Source organism: Beta vulgaris, chromosome 3 (assembly GCF_026745355.1).
Source record: "Beta vulgaris subsp. vulgaris cultivar EL10 chromosome 3, EL10.2, whole genome shotgun sequence".
Taxonomy (NCBI): domain Eukaryota; kingdom Viridiplantae; phylum Streptophyta; class Magnoliopsida; order Caryophyllales; family Amaranthaceae; genus Beta; species Beta vulgaris.
In genome coordinates, this window is record NC_079204.1 from 35,956,104 (window position 1) to 35,965,220 (window position 9,117).

At 32.9% G+C, this 9,117-nt stretch overlaps 2 long non-coding RNA genes across 3 annotated transcripts; one reads left to right on the forward strand and one right to left on the reverse strand.

Annotated features, from left to right (window-relative positions):
* The first annotated feature begins 4,443 nt into the window (after positions 1-4,443).
* On the forward strand, positions 4,444-5,131 carry LOC130590722 (uncharacterized). The gene is made up of 2 exons (XR_008968570.1): positions 4,444-4,753; positions 4,835-5,131. It is a non-coding gene; the product is annotated as an uncharacterized LOC130590722 (long non-coding RNA).
* A 933-nt stretch (positions 5,132-6,064) lies between these two features.
* On the reverse strand, positions 6,065-8,362 carry LOC125496048 (uncharacterized). Of its 2 annotated transcripts, XR_008968813.1 has the most exons (3): positions 8,099-8,362; positions 6,814-6,876; positions 6,065-6,360 (listed from the first exon to the last, which is right to left on the reverse strand). It is a non-coding gene; the product is annotated as an uncharacterized LOC125496048 (long non-coding RNA). The 2 variants fall into 2 exon arrangements; XR_008968812.1 differs by having other exon boundaries at positions 6,065-6,876.
* Positions 8,363-9,117: the final 755 nt, after the last annotated feature.

A 9,117-nucleotide genomic window follows, 5' to 3' on the forward strand; every position in this document is an offset into this window, starting at 1 on the left:
TTGGTTCCAAGTTTAGAACCTGGTTCCCCTGCATACTGTCTACCTCCATTTCTCCATCAGTGGCTTTCTGCTTTTCAGCACCATCTTCTTCCTCTCTTGGCTTATCCTTACTTTCATCTTGAGCCCTGGTTATCATTTCCTTCTTGGTTCTCTGCCTGAACCACCTCTTCACTCTGCTTCCCTTCATCATCAGGTTCCTCTGCAATAGAGGCTAACCCTCCCATATGACTACTTCCTCCTGCACCTTCAGGTCGTTTCCTAGCTGCTTCAAGCCTTACATTATTCACCCGAGGCTTAGGAACCCATTTCTGCTGTGGTTTAATTTTAGCAATAGCAACTTCCCTTCTTTTCTGCCTACACCGCTCCATGTTATGTCCAATACCTCCACAATCACTACACATCACAGGTTTACATTCATATATAATCTGCTGCCTCTGCAACCTACCTTTTTCATTATAAAACACCACCTCATTAGGAAATTCTTGCTAAGGTCCACTTCAACAAGCACTCTTGCATAGTCAAGTAGATCCTTCTGAGCAGTAGCCCTGTCTGTTCTTATAGGCTTCCCTATACATCCCACTATCTTATTCAAAGCTGCTTGTCCCCAGTATTGCAAGGGAAGGTTTGGTAGTTTGATCCAAGTAGGGACCAATTTCACACTTTCAGCAGTTAAATCCAGCTCTGAGGACCATTCTTTGACAATAACAGGCTTACTATCATACATGATAGGGCCTGCCTCCATCGCTTTAATCTTAGATTCAATACTATGAAATCTCACCATGAATCTTCCAGTTTTTAGCATAATCACCTTTTCCACTCCAAATTTCCTCCACATCCTTCTTATAAATCCTTCTACAATCCTCAATGGAGGTTTCATCCCCAAAATATAACATACCACAGCTTTTTTCCAGTAATCAAGCTCATTTTGGACATCCTCCATGTTTATTCTAACAACATTCTCTTCACTACTACTATTAGGTTCTACCTCCGTTGCCACCACAGGTATTTCAAGATTCAGACCTTCCTCTACAATATTATGAAATAAAGAGTGTCGCTAAGTACCTGAGTTTGATGTTACTCCAACATTACTAACCAGTTCTTGCATTGGATGAGGAGATGGTTGAATCACTGGTCTAACCGCTCTTGCAGGTGTATGAACTGATGCTATCCACTTCTCTCTTCTATTTCGAGCTTCAATAAACGCCTCTTTATCCCTTTCTGAAGCTTCAAAATCCAGTGAAGCCTGAGACTCATCATCCTCCGAACTCCAACTTAACAGCGCATCATCCTGCAACTCATTGATATTAATCTCCTTCCTAGCATCACCTGATTGAGGTTTACGGGTTACCTTAACATTCTGGCCTTCCTGACCTTTCTTCTTACTTCCATTTCCCTTTTTCGATCCTTTTGCCATGGCTCCAGCTTCGTTGAGGATCAAAAATGGTGGTGAAAGTTACTGTTACATTGGATTTCTAGAGAGAAGGGGGACTTTCTCTCTCTAGGTCATTCGTTGATATCAGTCCATACTTGTTTGTCCTATAAGTGGTGTCGAATATCATAACATCTCCATAGGCTCTAAAGTCCTCCAACATCATGGAATCTTGCCAAAAGTAGCTGACAATGTTGTTATGTTCCCCAAATTTCAGCCTATAGAAGAATGCAGGATCATCATCCGCTCTTTGCTGAAGTACGTCCAACACACTCTACATATCCTTTCCTTCAACCAATCTTGTTCTGTACTGTGCGATATAGTTTAGATGGTCCCTTTTTGTGTGGCCCACTACTTCCTCTGATCCAGCCTCATGACACAAAAAGTTGTATGCATGCATTAGCTTTATGCCAGATTCAACCATTGTTTCTATTAGCTGGCCTTTTTGTTCAGTTATCCTCCTTTCTGATTTCAGATGATGTAGTTCTTGTTGTATTACGAACTCATGGTTATGCTGCAACTCATGAGCTACAACAAGAAAGTCTTGTCTAGGTTTTTCTTGCTTAAATCTGACCACGGCTTTGCATGCTGTTCTTGTCTCATTGACCACCCTTTCCTTTCTTTCCTTGGTTGGCTCTTCAACATCTGGTATCTGAACATGATCTTGTTGTGTGTCCCCTTCTTTTGGTTCTCTTATTTTGTTTGTTGATTTTGAGGCTCCTTCCTTTGAGCAAACCAAGTAGAATTCGTATATAGAATTATCAATTCTCCTCCTCCTTAGAGTTTGTTTCCTAATACTAAATCCTAATGCTCTTGAATGAGCTTGATACAAGTTGTAACCATCTTTGAGATCTGTAACATGTCTCCCTATTAAACTATTTCTGATATTCTCGTCATTGATGTACTTGAGATATTCATGTTAACCTATTGAGTTCATTGACAAAAAATAAGCATACTAACTGAAAGAACAGACGCAGTAACTGAAAACTAAACAAGTGTAGCTGGAAATAATAAGGTTCTGAAAATTATTAGTCTAATTGGAATAGAATGAAATGAAAGAATCATTATACTAAATGAAATAATATAAAGACCAATTGAAAAATAAATACGTCTACCCGAAAAAAGAAGTGACCTGAGTATGGTCCATTTGTCTAATTGTAAATTTTGAGAAAGTAAATGAAACAATATGAAGATGAACTGAAAAATCAATAAGTCTAACTGAAAATTATTAATCTGATTCGAATAGACATTTGTTAATGAAAATTTTAGATATACTAACTGAAACAATGTAAATCCTACCTAAAAATTATAAGTCTAATTGGAATAGAATGAAATGAAAGAATCATTGTACTAAGTGAAATAATATAAAGACCAATTGAAAAATAAATATGTCTACCTGAAAAAAGAAGTGACTTGAGTATGGTCCATTTGTCTAATTGTAAATTTTGAGAAAGTAATTGAAACAATATGAAGACCAACTGAAAAATAATTAAGTCTAACTGAAAAAATAAGTGACCTTAACTGAAAAAGAAGTCTAACTGAAACAATGTAAATGCTAACTGAAAATTTTTAGTCTGATTGGAATAGAATGAAATGAAAGAATCATTATACTAAATGAAATAATATGAAGACCAACTGAAAAATAAATAAGTCTAACTGAAACAATGTAAATGTTAATTGAAAATTTTTAGTCTGATTGGAATAGAATGAAATGAAAGAATCATTATATAAATGAAATAATATAAAGACCAACAGAAAAATAAATGCGTCTACCAGAAACAATGTAAATGCTAACTGAAAATTTTTAGTCTAATTGGAATAGAATGAAATGAAAGAATCATTATACTAAATGAAATAATATGAAGACCAACTGAAAAATAAATAAGTCTAACTGAAAAATAAATAAGTCTAACTGAAAAAAGAAGTGACGTTAACTGGAAAAAGAAGTAACTGAGACAATGTAAATGCTAATATGAAGACCAACTGAAAAATAGTCTTTTGTAAATGAAAATTTTATACATACTAACCGAGACAATGTAAATGCTAACTGAAAATGAGTAAATGCAATTGAAAATTAATTTGTTGCACATGTTTCTTTGTCGTCTTTTCCAGCTGATTCTCCATGTAATTTCTTTCTTTTTTTTCCTGATCTGCTATCTGTATCAAACATTTTTTAATATGAATTTATAAGTTGAGTTATTGTGTGAAACTTGTTGATTAATGTGAGATCTGTGTTACCTTTTTCATTGGTTAGTTCATTTTTTAATGAACTTTCGATTTGGGAGTTCGAATCTTCGGTTGACATTCTTACTTTAACTAGATTGAGAAGTGGAATGTCGAAATGAGATTTACTTGCAGGGAGAAAGCGGATGAGTACGATAATTTCCCGTTGAACAATGGCGGATGAAGTTGTTGTTTTTGTTTTTATTTTTTTCGGTCGTTATAAATTTTGTTGCGCGCGCGTGGTTTTATGTTGTCCGACGAGAATGTTGTGTTGGACGAGTCCGACACAATACGTTCTCTAAAAAAAAATATTTCACACTTGAAAAGTCGGCAGACTCAACTCATTTTTTTCATATAAAATAAAATAAGATATACAAACAACTATGAAACTTTACCTAAGTACTACTACTAATTTCTCTTTAACTACTAATGGATAGGGTGCAACTTCAAATAGCTAGAAAGATTTGGAATTCGGTAGGAAGAGGTATACCAGATCTAAATTTATATTTTGTATCTCACACTTAGCTTATTTTGAAATGTAATCCAAACTTAGTAGTTACGTTGTCATGAATTTGAGCTATCATATTTTATATATTTCTTAATACGTGGCTTTTAATTTTTTATTATATAATAACAACAAAATAACTTAAAATAATGATAACAATGACATTTATAATGATAACAACGAGATTAATAATAATTACCAATATGTGAAAGTATTGGGTCAGACCGTCTGACCCAATACCTTCCGTCGGACGGGCTTACCCCATCAAAAACGCGCGGGCTTTTTTTTCATATTTGTTTTCTTTCTTTTTGTTGATCAGCAGCTTTGTTTATTTTTAAAAAAAACATTTAACGGTTATTAGGTCATTATCTTTTTTCAAGTTTGAAACTGTTTTTTCGATATCTGCTTGATTCTCGCTAGTTTTAAAATTGATTCTTCTTCTTTTCAAAGAAATCGATATATTATTTACTGATTATTTCTAGAATTTTTCTGGTTCTCTGCTTCTCTGCTGTTGAAACTTAGCTTGTTTTTTTGTTCGTAATTCATTACTGTTGCATCGCAAATATGGTGAAGAGGATCAGAGATGATGATTCTAGGTATAATTTCGTTTGATTTTTGTTGCAAATTTTTTTTTTCTTCAAATTCTTAGCGTTTTTGTTGTTGTAATTGTAATGTAGCCCGAAGTCGAAGAAGGTGAAGAGTGTCGCATCTTCAGGAAAAATTGTGGCACTGTCTACTGCTGGGAAGAAGAAAGAGAAAGATGGTGATTATGATCCAAGGTATATTTCAAGTTCTTAGTGTAGTTGAGATATTTATTTTGTTTTTTTCTATTTTTGGATGTTTTCAGTTTATTAGTGTATTTATTTCATGTTGTTAGGGTTTGTGTTTCAGTTTATGTTGTTTTGTATTATACACATATGTTTTCAGTTGTTATTGTTTTTCAGTTGATATTTATATTCTTTCAGTTGATTCTAGTATTCTTTCAGTTGCTACTTGTATTCTTTCAGTTGATATTTATATTCTTTCAGTTGATTCTTGTATTGTTTCAGTTGATTCTAGTATTGTTTCAGTTGCTTCTTATATTCTTTCAGTTGATGTTGTTTTTGTTTCATTTAGACATTTCTACCTTTCTTTTGGTGTTTTTCATTTGTTTTTCTTTACTTTTTTTTTAAAATAAAGATGTGTAACTGAAAAATGAAGAAGTGTAATTGAAAAATGAAGAAGTTTAACTGAAACAATGTAAATTGTAACTGAATATTTTTAGTCTCATTGGAAAACAATGAAATAAAGAGTCATTATACTAAATGAAATAGTAAGAAGACCAACTGAAAAATAAAGAAGTCTAACTGAAAAATAAAGAAGTCTAACTGAAGCACTATATAGACTATCTGAAAAACAAACAAGTCTATCTGAAGCACTATATACACTAGTGTATAATTGGCCTAAAGTATCACCCCAAAAGTGTTACTTAAAGGCCTAAAAGTGTTGCTTTAGGTCATATGTAACACTTTTATAAGTGAAACATCTGCCCGTGCTACCTATTCTCTAAGGTAACACTTTCCAATGCTAATGTTTCACTTTCTCAAGTGTTACTCAAAATTCTCTAACGTAACACTTTTTTTAAACTAATGTAGCATTTTTGTAGTGTTACTAATAATGTTTTATGTAACACTTTTTCGTCTATAGTAGCATTTTCTATGTCATCTCTTGACTTATAGTAACACTTTGTTAAATATTATGTATCATTTTAAATCAGCATATGTAGCACTCTATTAGATATTTGGCAACACTTCTTATCAACTAGTTTTATAGTGTAACACTTATATTTCACATATCTTATAGTAACATTCTTTAATTTATCGACATATATACAATGATAATAATAGTAAAACTTATAAACGTAATAATTGAAGAGGAAATAAAATGATATTATTGATATAAATGAGTAGAAATACTCAACGACCATTGTAAAAAATGAGCCAAAGAGTATACTTAATCGAAAACATACTATTGCATCCAAAATATAAATAGTTAATCTAAAAATTAAATCATAAAATCATAATATATATATCTCTCCTTAAATAAACCTAAAGCAATCTTAAGGTCATTCTTTCATTATTCTTCAATTCCATTATCCATGTAGGCATGCTTCCCGATGTATCATGCATGTTTGCTACTCTAATCCGCCATTATTTCCATCATCCTGCAGTAAGGAAAAAAAAAACTTCAAAGTCTTTTATATGATAACAAATCTAGTCTGTCAAAAAAAAAAAAAATTAGAACTCAAAAGCAATAGATCTGCTGTAGATCTTCTGTAGTTAGAGGATGTTTCCAAAAAAAATCATTCACCAGCAGGCCACAATGAAGGAACTATATCTTGGCTCTATCTTTCTCACTAGATCTGAACTATGATATACATAACTTTCTTGATCCTGTCATCTCCAAATAGAAAGAGTTTCAAACGTTCAGCAACCAGTGCCAGGGTATAACATATTACACTCTCTATACCACACAATTTTAGTCTCAACTTCAGATCTCAGTTCAATATTAGTGGTTATCGGCAAGATTCTGATCCTCTGCAATGGCCAAACACACCCCATGGTCTCCATTTCTACTCCTCAAAAATAATTATCAAGAAAAACGACGACAAACTTACAAATAATCCAGTTGAGCTCCTCTGTTAGTGGGTCTCAGGGAGTTCTAGACATATACCTTAAACCTAACCAGATAAGACTTAATTAGAAAGCGAACAAAAATGAAAGAAAAATTCTTCGTAGTAGATAATACACTTGTTAAAACACTTGGCAGTGGAAGAATTGCAATAAGTTGAGGAAATATTGCAGCAATTGCTCAAGCTGGAGTGTCATATCATGATTATAGCTTCATATGTAGGTTTAGGGAGGAATCATGGATTGCATACTGCCCCTTGAATTTCTATCTCGTGTCAATCACACTCTCAAGTCTCATCTTTTTTTCAGCTAGAAAGAATTTTGCTCATGGTGAGATTACATTTCAGTCAAAACCCTCAGATTAGAGTTAGGCGTGACTCACAAAGTTGTCGAAAGGTTATAGGCTGTTTCTTTCTTAGACTCCCTTAATCAGAGAGCACAATTCAGGGACTAGTGGTTATCCTACTGCTGAAATGGGCCCGTGGGTACTTATTATCTGAAAATTAAGGCCAATTGGTGGAATACTTTGAAGAGTAGTTGCATGGCCATTGCTGGTTTTGGTTGGGCTTAGTTTACTACGAATTCTTCTCTAGCCAACATTAAAATAAATGATAATCTGAAACAAAAAAGAAATTAAGCCAACATTGAAGCCCTTTATAATATCGAAACTTGTAAACTATGTTTCAATTCATCTTATCCAATATCTTCAGTAAGAAAATTCGATGCTATAAGTTGATGATATAAGAATTGTATCAAGAAATACAACACCATGAATACACCAAATCTAAGGTTGAGTAAAGAACTAAGATCATCAAATTAACAAAATGGGAAAAGTAATTTAATTAGGCTAAATGATGATTATTAAATTAACATAATCTCCTCTACTATATCATTCTCCATTTTTTCCCTTTATGACTTTATGTCCATTGCAGGTCATAGAAAATGAGTATAGAAAACTTCTAGTTAGTAGTTACTACAATCTTGAGCATAGTCGAGTATAATTGGTTTGGTAGATGTTGAAAATCAAACACTAACAATCATTCCGTACAAATTCACAAACGAAACCGAAACAAAAGTAGAACAATCTTAGGTAGCAAGTAGCGAGCAGCAAGCATCAACTTTGTTCTAATAATTGTAATTATTCAAACAATTAAACCTTAACACGAAATATAAATCAAATTATACTCTTATTTCACAAAAGTTTTATCATAATATTTGGTAATTTCTATAATATATAATTGAATAATAAACCCTAAAATTCGAAATACATACCTCTTAAACCCAATTCAATTCAACCCTAAACAAGTTAAGAAAACAAGAGGGGAAGCGTGGCGGCACTTTCGGCCACCGTCGACAATTGCAAGGGAAGCCAACGATGTGCAGCAGCATCAAACGCCAACAGTGTCAGGATTAGTCAAGAAGAAGCACACATTTAATGGTGAGAAGATGAAAGAGGACAGCAGCGAGATGGGTTGAGCGTCGGTATATGTTCGGTGCTCTAGCGAAGTGCACAACGAGAGTGAAAAAGAGCGGAAGATATTGAGAAAGGTTTTGGTGATTTCGATGGTTAAAGTACTCCGTAGTTTGTCCTTGTAATTTTTGTATGGGTAATGTTAGGTCTACATATAAGCATTAAATATATTTCTTTAAATGGAAACAGTTTAAGAATTTAAGACACATTTTCACATCAACTGAGGTAATAAATGCTTGATTCAATATTTTATTTTCATTTTAAACACCTTATACATAGCCCTAAGGGTTATGTATATCATTTTCCTTTTTGTATTAATGCAACTTAGGACTATATTATATTATCCAACTTAAAAAAAAATTCTCCATAATCTATTTAGAGCAAAATAAAAAAGTTATTCTTGTAGTTGAAGACTTGAAGTGTTACCTATGTTATAGTAGCATAATGTTACCATTATGGTATTATATAAATAATTCTTAGAAAGTGTTACTTGAAAGTGTTACTGGGAAGTGTTACTTGTGCAAGAGTGTTACATTAATGAGTCACTTAAGAATAAAGTGTTATTTACCAAAAAAAAAAAAAAGAATAAAGTGTTACACAAAAGTGTTACTTATATTTTAGTGTTATATAAAAGTGTTACATTTTTTCTAAGTGTTACAATAGTGATACTTAACTGGTAAACAATTTTTAATATTTTAAAGTGTTACTATAAGGTGTTACCTTAGACTAATTATGTAGTAGTGATAGACTAGCTGAAAAACGAACAAGTCTATCTGAAAAACGAACAAGTCTATCTGAAAAACGAACAATATCTGAAGCA